This window comes from Miscanthus floridulus, chromosome 5 (assembly GCF_019320115.1).
Source record: "Miscanthus floridulus cultivar M001 chromosome 5, ASM1932011v1, whole genome shotgun sequence".
Taxonomy (NCBI): Eukaryota; Viridiplantae; Streptophyta; class Magnoliopsida; order Poales; family Poaceae; genus Miscanthus; species Miscanthus floridulus.
The window spans coordinates 87385539-87400079 of NC_089584.1; the positions used below are offsets into that span (position 1 = coordinate 87385539).

A 14541-nucleotide genomic window follows, 5' to 3' on the forward strand; every position below is an offset into this window, starting at 1 on the left:
AACTATACTTCCATATATATATTTTGTTTATTTCGATATACAAATGCTGAAGTGCTCGGATTAGCAAGAAATTCATCACGCTTGCTAGCTAGATAGAAGAGGAACTATGGTCAAAACTATGACAAATTCATCCAGGAAAATCAATGCAACTATTTAAGTTTTCATAGCAATTTTGGATCACAAATCGATGTGCTTGCTGAGGATTACAGATTAATTAAATAATTAACTTCTATGAGGGGGAGGAACTTTTGCATTTACCGGCAAGGCAAGCAATACGTCATTGATATCATAGATCTCTTGGGCCAGGCATGTGGTCTCATATGTGACTTTTCGCTGGTGGCCTCATGGTCACCACTGCTGCATCAGACTTTGACTTCCATTTATCAATCTATGCAATTCACAAAGCCACAGACATGAGAAACAAAAATTTCGTACCTGACTTATCACAAATTTTTTATTTCACTAAAGGATTAATGGATGAAACCAAATATAATACAACCAATGTTTTTTAACATCTAAAACTCAACTAATATAATACAACCAAATATTTTTAACATCTAAAACTCTTGTTGAGAAAATTGATCTACAGTTTTTTGAAAGATTAAAAAGATGTCAGCCACTGGGTACCCTTCTAGCCAACAGATTTTGTTGTCCCTTGGCACAACCAACTTCAAGTTTCATGCTGACCATCGAAACAATATTTAATTTTTACATAAATTCTGATGAAACAATAAATTAAAAGCAGCAACTAAAAGTGGCAATTTTACATGAGAAAATATACTTTAAAGATGATGAAATGAAAACTTGGAAACACCATTCCGCATTTCCAAAACCCACCTTGGTTGTGTCAGCAAGCAAAGAGCAGCAACAGCAGTGTGGCAGCAGGTAGAGAGCAGCAGCACCCTCGAGTCTCCTCCTGTTTCCATTTTTTGTCATATCCATGCAACTGAAAATTATGGATAAAAAAAATTATTTTAGAGATCTAGCAACAACAAATATTTTTTATTCATGAGAACCACAGAATTGTTTAGCTGATAAAACTCTTGAGGATTCAATCTGCCAACAATGGTACCATAAATGTGCATTAGTGCCATGTCCACACATCAATGAAACAAATCACCACATATAAGCATTTCTTTTACAAAGCTATTTTTTTGCCCAACGAACCGTACTTCATATGTGGATCTTACCTATTGGAATGGAAAAGTAGCGCATATGGGAAGGATTACAAACCTTGGCAACCATGGTCTGCATCTCCCAGAGCGCAGTGGCAGATTCTTCAATCTCCTAGAGCCATTACTTCGTTTTATCGAACTCCTAGAGCTGTGCACGAGAACAGGTCAGCAATGATGCTAGGGTTTGGGCAATGAGGGAATGGCTGTGGGGGGGCTGGGAAAAACGGGTGCAGAGCAGGACCTTGCTGCTTCATCTCCGATGGCGTCCACGTCTACGTCCTTGCCATCCATTGGATCCCCATTGCTCCTTGTCCTCCATGGCCACGCCGCCGTCGCGACCTCGCCGCATCGTCCCCCACGGGCGGAGATGCGGCCGGTGTTAGCATCGTGCGGCTAGTGGGGGCAGTCGAAGCGCGGCTAGGGCCACGGCGGGGCTGGCGGACGCAGGAGCCCGTGCGCACCCACGACATCGGCCGGTAAGGCTGTGGGTGCCGGCGCCGATGGCGCATCGATGGATGCTGACCTAGCTTTTTTTGCAAGAGAAGAAAATGGGGCAGTGGGGATTGGGAATCGAACCCTGGCTGCCCATGGGAGTTGACGTCCGTGGCTCGCAGGGACGGAGTCACGTTTGAAGTCTCGACGGAGTTGCGTTGAAGCCTGGAATTCCCCATGGCCACATGATGATGGTGAAGCCTTCTGAGATTAGATAGATCGTTGGTTTGTTGTATAAGGGTTTTTCTGGGTGTACAATCTGGTGTGGACGAAGGAACGTCATCTCTGTAGGGGACAATTTTCTAGATAGACTAAGCGTAATTTTGATTGGTCACAAATATATATAGATTAAACATAATATAGGTTTCGTCCTCAGAGAACGCATATTTAATTTATAGGTTGAAAAATAATTAAGAACAACACACGATCTGAAATGGCAGAAAAGTAACAGTACAAGATGTAAGATTCATACAACCATTATCTATGTTTGATTTTTTTTAAATACTATCAAGAATTACAGATTCCTCTTACGCCACATATTATCTCAACAAATTCGTAGCTTATCTTTCATGTATACTTGTTTGTTAGGTGAAGTGACCGGACAAAGAAAGTATTAGGGAAATAGATTAAAAGACCTACATCTGTAGGATTGGGATTAAGAATTCTGCTAATCAGGTTTTTTGCTCCAGCTGAAAACCAAGAGGGGCAGCTAAACCGAGCTGCTGAAATCTGTGATTGCAAAGAGAGCGTTAAAAGATGATAAACAACCGCAAAATAATGATTATTTTCTCTCTAGGCTTCTGGAGAAATCATTTGAACTACTATGGATGTAAAAAATGTCAGTAGTTTGCAGCTATGGCAACAGTTAGCAATTAATAAAACAATGTTTAAGAGACATACAAGTTGAAAGTTGGTTGTAAATTTTAGATTCAGTACCATAAGCGCTCAATTGAAGGCACAATAAATAGAGAGTGAAGTAGTAACACTAGGTTTGTGGAGCAAGAAATTAAGAATACTACAAACACTTCATGTTTTACTTTTCATAGTAAGGAAGCAAGCAGCAGCACATGACGTGTAATTTGTAACTCGTTTGAGCAAGCCAATTAACATATTGCAATTCCTTGTAAATGTGATTTCGTGTAGAGCCTGATCTCTGGATCCATTAACACCTCAACTATCGTCCTACATCATGCATCTCAATATCACAAATCAATGAAGCAAACACACAGTCATTGCTAATTGGTACATGGTTAGTATTTACTAACAGAAATTTAGTGTTGCCTATAACTTAGAATAGAGTCTAAATTACAGATGATCAGAATAGCATGCAATTGATGGATTCGGACAATAACTCAGTGAAACTATCAGCCAAAATTACTACAGGGAGAGGGAGAGGGAGAGAGAGAGAGAGAGAGAGAGAGAGAGAGAGAGAGAGAGAGAGAGAGAGAGAGAGAGAGAGAGAGAGGAAGAGACAGGCACCTAGAGTTTTCATGGAGTACAGAAGAAGACGCGGCGCCTGGCGAGACGATGCCGCATCAGGGGGGAGTCGCGCTGGGGAGCACCGGTAGGGACCGCCCGGTGGCGTCGTGCCCGGTGACCGCCGCCGTGGGGGCTCGTCGCGGCCGGGGACGGCAAACCGCTGCACCGGCGCAGCACCCGAGGAGGGCCGCCGTCGCCCCGCCCTTGCGGCGCAAGGAGGAAGGGGCGTGGAGGAGAATGAGGGTGGCCACCGTGCCGTGCGCTTTCACCTGGGTTAGGATGCCTCCTCGCCGGATCCACCGAGGGCTAGCGCCTCCACCCTATCCGGTCCGCCTCGTCACTGGATCAGCCGAGGGCGACGGTCGACGGTCTGCTCACCGGCCGGGCTGCCTCATCTGGATCCATCCTCGGCGTGGGAGGGGAGGTGGCAGGGGGGACAATGTCTGGAACCGTCGATGCCCTGGCTGACTGGGTCGCCGGGGGCTTGGCGAGGGAGGCCCGGTGAGGCTGCCGGGCGACGGCGACGGTGGAGGAGCGAGGCCGGCGGGCGATCGCGACGCGATGGGATCGCAGGGGCGCGATGGGATCGGTGGAGAGGAGATATCGCGACAGTGGTGCACGGATGGGGAGGGGGAGCTCCAGCGGGTCACACGCACGGTGGGTGGGGGGCGGTGATTGCGGCGTTTTAGCGACTTGCGCGCGGATGGGAGGCGGGTATCGCAAGGGAGGCGGAGCTGAAGACTGACCCCAAAAAAAGTCGCACGAAAAAATAGTCTTACTTTTGTTCTTTTTAGTTGTAGGAGATAATAATTTTGGTGTGATTTTTCATTTATGGGGATGAAGCTGGATATTTTTCCCCATATCAAAAAAAAAAGAAACAAATGATAGGAACGAACGTATCTTCTCTTAGGAACATCTTTAATCTTTATTGACACGATTATAGTAACCTTATCGGCCTTGTTAGCAAATTTGCGCCACATAACATCAATTCTACACCAGCTATTCATATGCAAAGTAACTAGCACGTGCATCTTGTTCTAATTTTCTATATAATTTTGTTCCTGTCTGAATCCATGATGATAATGTCCATACTGTCTAGAAGATCAGTTGCATGCTAGCGTTTCTTTGTTCCCATGATGTTCCAGAATTCAATCAAGTATAATGGTCTAATAAGTAGTATTATCCATCTAGTATTCGTGAGGAAACCGACTGACGCTGTGATGGCTAGTACTCCTAGCTAGTTTCGATCATATGTACTGACGCTGTGATGATGATAATGTCCATACTCCTAGCTGTCGTCCAGCCCTCTAGATTCGATCATACGTACGTACTTGCACACGTAAGTCTTACTAGTTTCTTTCAGTGCAACCCGTTTATTATATTCACTCTCTAGAGAAGAAACAGAGGATAGGGACGAACGTTTCCTCTCTTAGTCTTAGCAACATCTTTATTGTTGGCGAATTTGCGCCACAGGACACTAGGTACATGCAACCAGCAAATTGATTTTGCTAGCTTCGGCCGGTGTTTTGTGTGGTGCATCTTATCCACAAGCACGTGTCCGCCAAGAAACCACAGGCATCAACTGCAGATAAAAACAGAAGTAGAAAAAACATGTGATGCCAACGGAGCGCACCAATCACTGGCCGGCAACTCGCTCGCCCGTGCCGCCGTGCGGTGCCTACTACCACTGCTACTTATGTCGCGCTCGCTCTCTCACCAAGCACACACTGCACAACTGTGGCCTTGTGGTTGTCAACTTGAAAGGAAACGATATGGACGACAGCGTTGTAGCAGCTTTGCCATCACCGTGGAGCCTGCTCCAGGGCCTCCTTGCCCTGCTGATCGTGTTGGGGAGCTACCGGGCCGCGGAGACATTCTGGCTGCGGCCGCGGCGGCTCGACCGGGCGCTCCGGGCACAGGGGCTCACCGGTACTGAGTACTGCTTCCCGGCCGGCGACGTCAAGGAGAACGCCAGGCTCAACAACGAGGCAAGATTGAGGTCTATGCCGCCGTGCCATGACGTTGTTCCCCGTGTGATGCCGCATCTCTTCAACACTGTCAAGAAGCACGGTATGTCGAACTTTCTTCTCGCCAGTGCTTCCCCCCCCCCCCCCCCCCCCCCCCCCCACCCCCACCCCCACCCCCTCTCTCTCTCTCTCTCTGAACTCATTCGCGCACTCCTCTGACTCACACACCCTCCTCCGCTGCCCCTCCCTCGCGCTTCCACCGTCAGCGATTGGCGGCTAGCTCCTTCCATTTCGCCGCGCCACCCACCTCCTGCCCCCTCTCCCCCCTCGCGACCCCACCCTCCCCTAATCACTAGGTTGCAGGCGACCACTCCGCAGCGATGCCTCCACCGTCATCTCCGTCCAACCGCTATCTCAACTGCCACCATCGCCGTGTGACGTCCACCGCCCCACAAACTACCTTCTACAGCTGCAGGTAGGTAGGTCCTCTAACTCCTAAGCTCTAACACCGGCGACTGGTCACGTAGTAGATTTTGCATTTCTCTATGCCCATCAGCAGTTTAGTAGTATTTGCATAAGACCTTTCGGACAACGAATGGTCATATCGAATTTGTTGAATGTTTGCTTCTGATCCGACGTGAACATTGAGGTTGACGTGGCTTGACTAGCTAGTGTTGTGAATTATTGGCCACCTGACAGTCTTGTTCACATGGCAAGTTAATTCTTCCCTAGGGCATCTCACCTGTCACCGGACCTATGGCAAGTTTAATTTGTTCCATGTTATATTTCAATTTTTTCATCCCATATGTAAAACAATATTCTTACGCAAATATAATTTCAATTATCTATATTTTTAAAACATATTCTATAATATTTTTGTTTGTTTCATTTGCAAAACATTATTGTCCCGCTTGTACAAACTCAGTTATAATAACTGTACAAATTTTTACTTCAAAGTGTATATAAAGGTCTAATGAATTTGTGTTAATAATATTTGCCCATGATTTATAACCTTGTGTACAGCACGATGTTTTGTTCTGGGCGTGTTACGCTTTTTATTCCACGAGTTTGCATGATTTTTCTAGGCATATACTTTTTTTGTTCTTCCTACACAAATTGTTGTTTCACCAAATAAACTTTTATTCCGATCGAATCGTAGGTCAAGAGTAAAATCTTTGTTTTGTAAGTTTGAATGGTTTATTCCTGCCTTCTAGTAGGTGTACAAACTTTCCTGGGGGTGCCTATGCGCCGACCCTGATGACAGCGTGCACCGCGCCGACCACCTAAAAAATAATTTTCTCGTCCACCTTTTTCACCTTTTACGCCCCCATCGGCACTTCTGCGCCACCACGCATGACCCAATTCCAGAATCAGCGCATCCCCACATGGGGTTGCACGTAGAATCGTAGATTGTTGAACGGGTCTCTTTTATATGCATGCACTTGCCTAGGAAAGCGAGCCAGATATTTCTATAAAGTTTTAAAAAGCTATAGTTGCTAAACTAAAAATCGAAATTAAATTTTGATTTCACCATTGTGTTTGTTACAATAAATCCTTCAAAACAAGATCCCTCATAAATATATTTAGATAAAATTCTATTAACAAACATTTATGCTACGAAGATAGAACATTTTTATTTTATTGAGAAGAGGGCGATGTTCTAGATCTTAAGATAAGATGTTCCACCTTTATAAGACAAATGTTCTTAGTTTAGAAAAACAATGTTTCATATTTAGGATAAAAGCATTCTAGAAAATTGGTATTATAATATCCATGACAATAAAGAAAAGATGAATAACAAGAGCTATAACATGTATAAAAATAGATAAATAACATAAATAGAAGCAAAAATAATAAAAAGATGGAACAAAGCATAAGTAAGGAAAACAAAAGGGAATAAAAATATAGAAAATAGAAGAGTAGGAAAAAACATAAGACAAAGGAAATAAAGGTAATGTAAACTACATCAAATAATTTAAGTCAGAAAATATATCACATGGATATTACTTGAACAACTAAATATATCATACAACATCTCCCAAATATTGTGTGAATACTTAAAGATAATCATAGAACATTAAACTTATACTATGTGACCATTCGAAAATATATCGTAGAACATCGCATGTATACTACAGGAACATCATATCTATCTTATACAAATATAGAAATTGAAAGAGTGAATCCATAATAGGAAACACAAAGGAAAAAGATAAGAAAAAGAAAAGAAAGGCCATGTAGCCTTTGCAAATAAAAATACGAAAGAAAGAATGAAATAAATAAAATAAAATATAGTATAGAACATCACATGTATACTACAGAACATCACATTTATACTACGCAAACATTACAAAATATAGCATAGAACATCACATGTATATTATTGAACATTATAAATACATCACAAAACATCACACTATACTACGCGAACATTACAAAATATAGCATAGAACATCACATATATCATTAAATGTAAACAATAAAAAGTGAAAAAAATTTAGTGAAATAAGTAGTTACTCAAATAACAAAAAACAAAGATTGCAAATTAAAAGCATGAATAACAAATGCTAAATAAATAGAGAAATTAAAAACTTAAATAAGGAATAGAAAATATAAAAGTCAGCATACATACTACTCGACCATGGCAAGTACCAACATAAAAAATAATTAAAATTAAAACTAATCAGAATAAAATAAAAATTGAATATGAAAACAAAATAAAATCTACATAAACATAAAATATAATAGAAAAGAAAGGTAAATAGAATAAAAGAAAGAAAAGACATGGAAACATGAAAAAAGGAAATAAACATAAAAATGAATGCAGTAAAACAAAAATAGTAAAATAATAAAGAAAAAGAAAAGAATGACAAATGTCCTCGAAAAAAAGAAAAGAACAATAAATGAATGAAAGGAAATAAAAAAGGAAAGAAAAACATACAATAAAAAATAAATGAAAAAAGAAACAGGAAGAAAAAGAATAATAAAAGGCCACCGAAAAAGAAAAGAAAAAGAAAGGAAATGAAAAAAGAAATGAAAAACATAGAATAAAAAGAAATGAAAATAGGAAAGTAAAAAACAAAAAACAGAAAAAAGAAAAGCTACATACGTGGTGGAATCGTAACGTGATTATGGGATCATGCGCTAGGCGTCTGGCGGACTCGTCCCGGGGGGGGGTGGGGGTGTGGGGTGTGGGGGTGTGGGTGGGTTAGCAACTTGATTAGGGGAGGGTCCAAACGGGCAGCAATGTCCTACTTATCATGGGTCCACAGAAGCACGGTTTGCTACCAGGCTTTGCAATGCTTGTTCGCGGGCTCAACTCCAAGGACAAGGCATGACTTGGAAAGTTTAAGTGCGCCGGGCTGGCACTGGTGAACCCATAGAGGCCGGTGGGCCAGGCTGTGCGTCAGCCCACATGTTTAAAAACCACTTAAACTGAGTACTTGGAAATTTATAATTTTTTTCATGCATTTCATACATGAATACACAGGAAAATGTAGTACATAGTTGAATACTTGATACATTACTAATTCAATTCAAGTCTTCGTACTTCAATCACTTCAAACCATCATACTTCAATCAAGCTAAGCACAAAAGAGATCAACGTATAGGATTTTTCATGAGAGAGAGACCAAGAGCCAATGACACTACGAGATGTGAGGAGATATGGCATAAAGGCTAGAGGGCGTGGAGATGGTGAGTTGGTGGCGCTATGAAGAGCACTCGTGTTGGAAAATGAGGGACTAGTTAGGGTTTTTGGGTTAGGGTTTGGGTTGAGGGCTCGAAGACATGGGTTATATACCATGCGGTGGTTAATGGGTCAATCATGCCGATTGTTTATATAGGCTCTACCCATCCTACCCGTCATGCCACATCAATGACCCACGCACAACATGGGATATCGGGCCGTGCGAGTCGAGGCATGACCTGGATATATATAGGTCGTGCCATGCTTTCACTACCGGAAGCCCAATTTACACTCGGCAAAAGCTTTTATCGAGTGCTGTACTCGGCAAAAGGACACTCGATAAAAAATGGGTCGGCAAAGGTGTCCTTTGCCGAGTGTTTTTTGTCGGGCACTTCGGCAAAGGCTTTGTCCGAGTGCTCAGACACTCGGTAAAGTTGGAACCGAAAAAAAACCCGAAAAAATGGGAAAAAAATAGAATTTCTTTTTAATCGGTGGAGGCCCCCACCGGCCAGCGCCCGCCCATCTCCGGCATTTTCGCGTAATTTTCGCAGCAACGCGGCCAATGGGATTCGAACCCGCGACCTCCCCTACGCGCGAACCTCATCTACCACTACATCACACTGTTACTTGTGTCTAGATTCCGTTTTAGTTCCCAACATATTATACTAAATCGAGTGTAAATTGCTTGTTTGAGGCCCTAAACGAATTCAAATAAAAAAGTTGTAAACTACAAAGTTTCATAACTTTTCGAGATCTACACTTTTAGTTTAGGAAGTTTTTCCATCCGAGGTCGTTTACAAAATTTGAAATTCAAACGTAGTTTTGCATGACTAAGATGATTTCAAATAAAAAAGTTGACAACTACAATGTTTCATAACTTTTCGAGATCTACAGAGTTTATTTTGGTTGTTTTTCCATCCGAGGTCGTTTGAAAAGTTCGAATTTTAAAATTTTGAAATTCAAACACAGTTTTGCATGACAAGATGATTTCAAATCAAAAAGTTGCCAACTACAATGTTTCATAACTTTTCGAGATCTACAGAGTTTATTTTGGTTGTTTTTCCATCCGAGGTCGTTTGAAAAGTTCGAATTTTAAAATTTTGAAATTCAAACACAGTTTTGCGTGACAAGATTATTTCAAATAAAAAAGTTGCCAATTACAAAGTTTCATAACTTTTCGAGATATACAAAGTTTATTTTGGTTGTTTAGTCATCTGTTCATCCGACATGGTCGTTCTAACATTGTTCACAAATCTTATATATCTCTCTTGTAGTTTCATAAACTACAAGAGAGATATGTTAGATTTGTAAACAAATTTACTTTCACTTTGTCATATGAAGAAAAGACCAAAACAAACATTGTACATCTTGATGAGTTATACAACTTTGTAGTTGAAAACTTTTTCATTTGAATTATTACTGCTTCAAAATGTGCTTTGAAATTTTCTTTGCCGAGTGTAAAAAAAAAACACTCGGCAAAGAGCTTCTTTGCCGAGTGTCATAAAAAAAACAGTCGGCAAAGAGCTTCTTTGCCGAGTGTAAAAAAAACACTCGGCAAAGGCGTCTTTACCGAGTGTCCAAAAAACAACACTCGGCAAACCACTTGGCACTCGGCAAAGAGCAGGTCTCCGGTAGTGTTTGGACCATGCTTACATGGGGCTGTGTCCGGGCTGCCTACTTGACCTGGGAGGTTTTGGATTTGTGTCACCCTCTTAGATCTGACTTGTCGCTATTTTCATGTTTAAGTAAACAAATTCAGATAGTCCTTGTCATGCTCATTTTCCTAAATTTGTCCATTCCCACAGAATGGAAAGTTCCCTAAATTTTATAGGTTGAATTGAAAGTTTCGTAGCTTTAACTGCACATGCAAACGCTGAACTGCAGGCGACATTTGTATCACCTGGTTCGGACCAATTCCCAGGGTGGTTATCACGGAGGCAGAGTTAATCAGAGACATCCTATCAAACAAGTTTGGCCACTTCGAGAAGTTCAACATCAACGAGCGTCTTCTAAAAATGCTCGCCCTTGGGATTGCGAGTTACGACGGTGAGAAATGGGCAAAACACAGAAGGATCGTGAACCCCGCATTCCATCTCGAAAAGCTCAAGGTTCTCTAACTAACTTCCTTCATACAGGAAATCAGCTTCAGTTACGTTATGCATGGCCTCAAGCATATAGATATGTGTGCTTACAAGTTTTTTTTTCAGCGCATGCTGCCAGCATTCTTGACGTGTTGTACCGAGCTTATAGATCGCTGGGAGAACAAGCTCGTTGTTTCTGACGGATCATATGAACTGGATGTCTGGCCGGAGTTTCAGAACCTCACTGGAGACGTGATCTCCCGCACGGCATTCGGCAGCAGCTTCATGGAAGGGCGGAGGATCTTCTAACTTCAGGGCGAGCAAGCAGAGCGGCTAGTCAAGGCCTTCCAGTATATGTACATCCCAGGCTTCATGTAAGAACTTTCTGATCTGTCACATAGTACAGTAATTCTAGTACATTAATGGTCATCACATTCATTCATATGCGTGCGCTCATCACGCCGTTATTAATATAATCCCTTATATATATATATGCAGGTTCTTCCCGACACAGAACAATCGGAGGATGAACGAGATCAACACGGAGGTCGAAGGGATTCTAAGGGGCATGATCGAGAAGAGGGAGCGCGCAATCGAGAACGGCGAAGCCAGCAGCAACGACTTGCTCGGCGTGCTGCTACAGTCGAACATGGAGAGCGGGAAAGGCAGCCTGAGGATGAGCACGGAGGACGTGATTGAGGAGTGCAAGCTCTTCTACTTCGCGGGGATGGAAACCACGTCGGTGCTGCTCACGTGGACGCTCGTCATCCTAGGCATGCACCCTGAGTGGCAGGACCGCGCGAGGGAGGAGGTCCTCAGCGTGTTCAGCAGGGACAAGCAGCCCAATTTCGACGGCCTAAGTCGACTCAAAACGGCAAGTGCTTTTTTTTTTTTTGCAATACCTCTATTATTACATAGTACATATAGTAAATATATTGCAAACACATGTATGCATGTTTGTTTCAAGCCCATTCCACATTATATTACCTGCTAACGTTGTCAATGTGCTATATATCTAGGTGACGATGATACTATACGAGGTGTTGAGGTTGTACCCGCCGGCGGTGAGTCTAAACCGAAGAACATTCAAAGACATGCAAATTGGAGGCATCACATACCCTGCAGGGGTAATCCTCGAGCTTCCCATAATTGTCGTCCACCACAATCCTGATGTTTGGGGGAATGACGCACACGAGTTCAAGCCAGAGAGATTCGCTGAGGGGATCTCAAAGGCGACCAAGGATGACCAACCGGCGTTCTTCCCGTTCGGGTGGGGGCCGAGGATCTGCATCGGGCAGAACTTTGCGCTGCTTGAGGCCAAGATGGCCTTGAGCATGATCCTCCAGCGCTTCGAGTTCCGAACTGTCCCCTTCGTACACACATGCACCGTACACCATCCTTATGCTGCATCCTCAGCATGGCGCGCCAATTATATTCAACAAGATCTGATCGTCTTATATGACATCGTCTATCATTGTCAATGAGTATGTCACAGTGCAAAAATAATGGACTCTTATGAGTAATATTGTATTAGGGAAGTCTAGTTTTGTGTATCTGATTTTGAAGGTGGAACGAAAAACGAAGGGATATATATTGGGCCTGTTTGGTAGCGCTTCGCGAGCATTTGAAAAGTTAGAGATTATTTATTTTATTTTTATTTTTATTTCGCTGTGCGCTAGGATGATGCTAAATTGACCCCATTCGCAAATCTTGTAAGTACTTAATTTCGCTCTACCTGACAGATTCCATTTGTTTGATAGCTCTTTGTTTTGTTGTTTCGAAACTTATATGTGCACTGTTTGATTTGCCACTCAGTCATCAGCACCTGAAGCTTGGAGGAGGCTAATGACTGAATAGGTTTATAAAAATGCAAAAGGATGTTGTGTGTGTACTGCTGATGTATGACTGACGAGGAGGGAGGAGGCTCCCGGTTTCTGCAGTTTAAACCTTTAGGCGAATCGCTAGTGAGGTCTCACTGGACCAGAACATATCAGTGAAAACCTAGCCAAAAACACCCTGGAGCTTCAGCCTAGCGCTGGATTACTGAAACATTTGAACTGTATCCTGATAGTGATGCATCTGGAGCTAACAGGTGTTTTCCTGAGCAGCATGAGGAGGTTCAGTCTTTCTATCTGTTGGTGGCATGCTGATTGCTGAATCTGTAAACGTTTAGGGGTCTAGCTCTCTGTCTCTTTGCAGATCTCTGTTACTATCTGCAGATAATATTTCATAATGTCTGCACATGGTATTGTATGGTTGTTAGAACTTAGAATGCAATTCTAATAGTGTGAGTGTGTGACAACGTGATCTGATCATAACACACGACTTACGTCGCTAGCTTTTCAAAGCTAAAATGATCAGGTTTGGTTCTTTTCTGTTGCTAAAATACTGGATCTCTATATAGTATCTACATTTGGCTACCAGTATTCCCTGTTCGTTTTGCTGAAATTTGGCTTATGCTGATACTGCCTGTTCGCTGATTTGTTGTGAGAGAAAAACACTGTACAATGCCTGATAAACCGTGCAAATAAGTTCAAGCGAACAGGGTTGAATCATATGCAATCAAATTTATATAAATGTGTAGTATGCAGTCAAACAGTTTGTGAATGCAAGAATTGAGTATGTATGAAAAAAAGAAGCATTGTGTTCTTCAGACCCAAATGTACCGGTGCAATAGATGCTAACTAGCAAAAACTTATGGGGGCAGCCTGAAAATCATTGGCGAAGTTGCTGGAAGAGGATGGTGATTTTAATGTGGCAGTCCGGCACGTTTTCAGTTTCCTGCAACAATCCAGATCTAACATTGGCGAATATGGTATTCCTCTGGAATTCGAATCCATTTTCGGTAGTAATAATTTGGTGCAAGTGTGGTTGTTCACTGGTGGAACTGTAAGGGCGTACCCAGTGCAGAGAGCAGCTCCCGCTCTGTGCAGGGGTCTAGAGAAGGGTGTCACTGGCAAGCCTTACCATCGTATGTGCAATGCGAGAAGACCGCGATTCGAACCCGGGACCTTCCGGTCACAGGCGGTAAGACTCTACCGCTTGCACCAGACCCGCCCTTCACTGGTGGAATTGTGTATAATAAATTAGTTATGTTTGTGTTAATGAATAACTTCTTTCCATGCCATTGAAAAATTGGTATTCCCTTGATGACTCAATGATACAGATCATTCATACATCAATGACATATACAGGAACCATCAAATTGGCGTGCCTATTCATTCATCAAAGATCATCAAGAGTGGAAATTCAATACCTCATCCTCAACCCTGAAACCATTGAGAAAATAGGCAAACTAACGTCGACATGGAATAGCAGTACACTTACTACAGATTTTGCAGCAACACTAACAAGGTTATGAACTATGATATTGATTGCACCTCTAATCTTATGATCTATCCAATAGGCATATAGCAGGCGGCTATCCAATCGAGCACTGCTAGCCTGTTTTTCTTTGTAAATCAGAGGCCTAGAGTGTAACAGGGGCATACACCACATAGAGCAGCCAGAATCCCCCTGTATTTTTCTGATGTCTGACTTACACGGTTTCCATAAAAAATAACAAAACAAAGGTATAAAAATCCAATATCTGAAATAAATTAAAAAGCAAGCCTATTTGCTGAACGCCAAATTCAGCTTGATAAGATTGGGTGTTATCC

At 42.4% G+C, this 14541-nt stretch overlaps 1 pseudogene; it reads left to right on the forward strand.

Annotated features, from left to right (window-relative positions):
- The first annotated feature begins 4715 nt into the window (after positions 1-4715).
- On the forward strand, positions 4716-12493 carry LOC136450184 (cytochrome P450 CYP72A616-like; annotated as a pseudogene).
- The last annotated feature ends 2048 nt before the right edge of the window (positions 12494-14541 follow it).